Genomic DNA, 5,739 nt, shown 5'->3' with positions numbered 1-5,739 from the left:
TTTAATATCCTAACAGTTTGCTATTCAGAATGTATTGCTTCTTTAAAACTCTGTTGCGTTGTGCCTTATGTTATGATATTATGTTGTATGGTTGTTTGCTAACATTTTGAGTCGAATATCCAGGTTGCTCTTAATATCCTAACCGTTTCTATTTCAGAATGTATTGTGTTTCTACAACTATGTGGTATTGTGTTGTATGGTGTGACATTATGCTGTATGGTTTTTTCCTAACATTTTGAATCAAATATCCAGGTTGCTCTTAATATCCTAACAGTTTGCTTTTCAGAATGTATTGCGTCTTTAAAACTGTTGCTTTGTGCCTTTATGGTGTGACATTGTGCTGTGTATGGTTTTTATCCCTAACATTTTGAGTCAAATATCCAGGTTGCTCTTCCTTAATATCCTAACAGTTTGCTTTTCAGAATGTATTGCTTCTTTAAAACTCTGTTGCGTTATGCCTTATGTTATGACATTATGCTGTATGGTTTTTTCCTAACATTTTGAGTCAAATATCCAGGTTGCTCTTACTTAATATCCTAACAGTTTGCTTTTAAGAATGTATTGCTTCTTTAAAACTCTGTTGCGTTGTGCCTTATGTTATGACATTATGCTGTATGGTTTTTTCCTAACATTTTGAGTCGACTATCCAGGTTGCTCTTAATATCCTAACCGTTTCTATTTCAGAATGTATTGTTTTTCTAAAACTATGTGGTATTGTGTTGTATGGTGTGACATTATGCTATATGGTTTTTTTCCTAACATTTTGAGTCGAATATCCAGGTTGCTCTTAATATCCTAACCGTTTCTATTTCAGAATGTATTGTGTTTCTAAAACTATGTGGTATTGTGTTGTATGGTGTGACATTATGCTGTATGGTTTTTTTCCTAACATTTTGAGTCAAATATCCAGGTTGCTCTTACTTAATATCCTAACAGTTTGCTTTTCAGAATGTATTGCTTCTTTAAAACTCTGTTGCGTTGTGCCTTATGTTATGACATTATGCTGTATGGTTTTTTCCTAACATTTTGAGTCGAATATCCTGGTTGCTCTTAATATCCTAACCGTTTCTATTTCAGAATGTATTGTTTTTCTAAAACTATGTGGTATTGTGTTGTATGGTGTGACATTATGCTGTATGGTTTTTTCCTAACATTTTGAGTCGAATATCCAGGTTGCTCTTAATATCCTAACCGTTTCTATTTCAGAATGTATTGTGTTTCTAAAACTATGTGGTATTGTGTTGTATGGTGTGACATTATGCTGTATGGTTTTTTTCCTAACATTTTGAGTCAAATATCCAGGTTGCTCCTAATATCCTAACCTTTTGCTTTTCAGAATGTACTGGGTCTCTAAAACTATGTAACATTATGCTGTATGGTTTTTTTCCTAACATTCTGAGTCAAATATCCTGGTTGCTCTTAATATCCTAACAGTTTTCTTTTCAGAATGTAATGGGTCTTTAAAACTATGTTGCATTGTGCCTTATGGTGTGACTTTATGCTGCATGGTTTTTTCCTATCCTTATGAGTGAAATATCAAGCTTGCACTTAATATCCAAACAGTTTGCATTTCATTATGTAATGTGTCTCTAAAACTACGTGGTGTTGTGCCGTATGGCGTGGCATTTGTCTGTATAGTGTCCACCTGAAGTTTTCTCTCTCCCATATTTTGCTTAATATACTAATGCAAAGGTCCTCAAACTTTCTTTTCAAGGCACCTTAATGGTCCAAGTTTTAAGTATATCCAGTTCTGTAAGGTGCCTTCCATTATGGCATCATGTGATTTGTTGACTTCCTGTAGGGTGTTGTGCATTTGAAATGATCTGTTTTATATTGTTTACAGACTTACTAGTATTGTTTCCCCTTCTCACTAGGGCAGCTACTCTTTTGAATGTTGAGGTTTTTGGGTACCTGAAAGAAAATGGTGTGCTTCATCCATTAGCAAATTTGCAAGAGGCAGCAAATGTCTTCAAACACGAAGGATAGCTCTTTGGGTGACATTAAAAGCGAGCATCAGGATCCAGTGCTGCAGACTATTGTGTCTCCGAAGCTGCCGGACTAGATGTTTATTGACTTCAGTGCACAGGTAAATATCTTTTGTATTCGTTTTACATAACTATCTTCCTTTCATATCGTAATAGTTTGTATTGTTGGGTATAACATGTTTTGATGGCTGTATTGTGCCTTGCTGAAGTTGTCAGCCTATTTCCAGCTTGCTTTCATTTCAAATCCTAATAGTTTGCATTTCATAATATAATACATCTCTAAAACTATGCGGTGCTGTATGGCATGGCAATATGATGTATGGTGCTTTTGGTACCATTTTCAGTCCCATATCCAGCTTGCTTTTTCTTAATATCCTAATAGTTTGAATATCTGGGTTAAACCAGTATTCAGCATCCCTACAACCGTTAGACTAAATTGTTGCATGTGCCGGTAGGGTACGCTTGCCGGCACAGTATAGCATCATGCTGTGCAGTGCGGCATGGCATTGTGCCTTATGGTGCCTTCCTGACATCCGTCCCATTTCCAGCTTGCTTTCATTTCAAATCCTAATAGTTTGCATTTCATAATATAATGCATCTCTAAAACTATGCGGTGCTGTATGGCATGGCAATATGATGTATGGTGCTTTTGTACCATTTTCAGTCCCATATCCAGCTTGCTTTTTCTTAATATCCTAATAGTTTGAATATCTGGGTTAAACCAGTATTCAGCATCCCTACAACCGTTAGACTTAATTGTCGCTTGCGCCAATAGGGTAAGCTTGCCGTCACCGTTAGAATAGCATCATGTTGTGCCGTATGGTACCGTGCGGCATGGCATTGTGCTATATAGTGCCTTCCTAACATTGTCAGCCCCATTTCCAGCTGGCTTTCCTTTAAAATACTAATAGTTTCCATTTCAGAATGTAATGCGTCTCGAACTATGTTGCGTTGTGCTGTATGGTGCGACATTGTGCTGTATGGTGCTTTCCTAACATTTTGAAGCAAATATCAAGCTTGCTCTTGATATTCTAACAGTTTTCATTTCAGAATGTAATGGGTCTCAAACTATGTAACATTGGGCTATATGGTGCTTTCCTAACATTGAGTCAAATATCCAGGTTGCTCTTAGTATCCTAAACGTTTCTATTTCAGAATATATTGTGTTTCTAAAACTGTGGTATTGTGTTATATGGTGTGACATTATGCTGTATGGTTTTTCCCCTAACATATTGAGTCAAATATCCAGCTTGCTCCTAATATCCTAACCTTTTGCTTTTCAGAATGTAATGGGTCTCTAAAACTATGTAACATTATGCTGTATGGTTTTTTTCCTAACATTCTGAGTCAAATATCCAGGTTGCTCTTAATATCCTAACAGTTTTCTTTTCAGAATGTAATGGGTCTCTAAAACTATGGTTTTTTCCTAACATTATATGTCAAATATCCAGGTTGCTCTTATTTAATATCCTAACAGTTTGCTTTTCAGAATGTATTGTCTTTAAAACTTTGTTGCGTTGTGTCTTATGTTATGACATTGTGCTGGATGGTTTTTTTTCCCTAACATTTTCAGTTTCTAGGTTGCTCTTAGTATCCTAACAGTTTCTATTTCAGAATGTATTGTGTTTCTCCTTCATCCACTAGGGGCCACTGGAGTGTAGTTACAATGGGGAGATAGTAGGTGGTATTGGTAGCTGGCACTTTAAAAATTCTCACACTGTGGCTAGCTCCTCCCCTACTATCTCCCCTCCAAGCCAGTCTTAGTTAAGTGCCCGAGGTAGCTGGTTCACTTGGGTTTAGCTGAAGAATTTTCTTCTTTTTTCTTTATTATTTTATTTTTCTTACACACACTCACAGACTGGCAGCTCTGCCACTGCCAGTCTGCACCGTGGGAGCTGCCGGCGGGGTCCCATCGCAGCTGCGTGCGGCTAGGGATGGGCCCCGGCTGAGGGAGACACTGAGCTCTCCTGAGTTGGCGGACACCGCTGCGTGCGGCGCGTGTCGCGGCCACTCCATCCAGCAGAAGATTCCGGCAGCATGGCAGCGGTGAGTATCAAAAATGGTCGGACACCGCTGCGTGCGGCTTGTGTCGGGACCACCCCACCACAGAAGATTCCGGCTGGACGCCGCTGCGTGCGGCGTGTGTCGGGGCCGATCCACCAAGAACACAGTGGTGAGTGAAGTATACTTTATTTGTGGTGGCTATGTATGTTTTTAGAGCAATCTGTTTATTGTTGTACAACCCACTCCAGAAGGGCTCTCTGGGGCTGTAATGTACTTTATTGTATCCTTACCTGTCCTCCTCATGGAGAAACAGACAGGATGATTGGGGGAGGCTGAGTATGTGTTTATACAACCCTGACTGAAAAACGGGTGTGTGTCATTCTGATAACCCTCTGCTCCCCCAGCTCCCCGCACCCCCCGCACAGACACTCCTTGTACGGAGGGGGCGGAGCTAAGTCCCGCTCTGTAGAGCGAGCTCAGCGCTCCCTGCTCCCAGGCGGCGACTCGCGCTCTGTTCAGCGCAACACTCCCCGGCGGCGGCTAGCAGATACAGGGCTCTACTAGCGCTGTATAGCGGGCTCAGCGCTCAGCGCTCCCCGGCGGTGACTCGCAGGCCCAGCGGAGGGTACAGCTCGCTTCCCGCTTAGTTTTGCAATAAGGCGCCATAGCCGGGGGGCGGAGCTAACTCCTGCTCTGTACAGCGGGCTCAGCATTCTCCGCTCCCCGGCCACTGTTATAGTGTAATAGGCATTTATGTGAGTTTAATGCACATGGTGCTGAGGAGAATGTGATATAGTCAGAGTGGCTCAGCACTAATCCAGTTATCCACTATATAGATTTTATCGCATAGCCCAGAGGAGTTTCACTCTGGCGGCCATTTCCTCCCTGCACAGACCTGGCTTCATATTTGCAGTGTCTCCTATAGCCCAGTGGGCTAATCTTGCATACTCAGAGACAAATACAAATAAAGTCCCAGGTATATTAACAGTTAACCCGCTTTACTCAGCGGGCTCCCAGGTCTCCCCGTCGCTAGGCAACAGCTCTGGGATTTGTAACTTTTCGATACTTCAGGCTGCTGAAATATAGATACATTCCTCCTGCAGTAGAGTCCTCTATACCCAGCATTTCCCTACTTGCAAATCAGGGAACCTGCTCTATTACAGTAGCTGGGACTCAGCTCAATAATAATTAAAAGGATCTACTGTGCAGTATTTATTTACCTACGGTGTGTGTGTATATATACATATATAGTTATGTTTGTGCATGTATATATATATAGATATATATATTTAAGTGCGTGTAGGTATGTATATAGATAAATCCATAAAATACCAGATATAGGGGATAAAAGCCTACGGCCACACCACCCTGAACACGCCCGATCTCGTCTGATCTCGGAAACTAAGCAGGGTCAGGCCTGGTTAGTACTTGGATGGGAGACCGCCTGGGAATACCAGGTGCTGTAGGCTACTTCCGCAATGTTTTCTAATAACAACATCTTGCACATAACATTTTCCCCCATCTTTCTCACAGGCTGGTCACCATTTTGAAAAGCCAGCGGAACCTCAGAGAAACATCTGGTGCACCTTAATTAGCGGTACACTAAATACAGGGCGGGGTGTTGCCTTCCTTTTATTATTCCTTGTTGTCACTAGTTACTAATGCTATTTTGTAATTGTGGAATGCGTGTAAGGCATCAGACAAATAGCGCTGCGGCTCAGTACGCTAGTAGCGGGTATCTGAACAGGGG

At 41.3% G+C, this 5,739-nt stretch overlaps 1 non-coding gene across 1 annotated transcript; it reads left to right on the top strand.

Moving 5' to 3' along the window:
• Positions 1–5,339: 5,339 nt before the first annotated feature.
• On the top strand, positions 5,340–5,458 carry LOC135054387 (5S ribosomal RNA). The gene has a single exon (XR_010243516.1). It is a non-coding gene; the product is annotated as a 5S ribosomal RNA (ribosomal RNA).
• Positions 5,459–5,739: the final 281 nt, after the last annotated feature.

Source organism: Pseudophryne corroboree, chromosome 2 (genome assembly GCF_028390025.1).
Source record: "Pseudophryne corroboree isolate aPseCor3 chromosome 2, aPseCor3.hap2, whole genome shotgun sequence".
NCBI lineage: Eukaryota > Metazoa > Chordata > Amphibia > Anura > Myobatrachidae > Pseudophryne > Pseudophryne corroboree.
The sequence above is the reverse complement of the archived record's forward strand: the minus strand, read 5'-3'. Positions and strand labels throughout refer to the sequence as shown.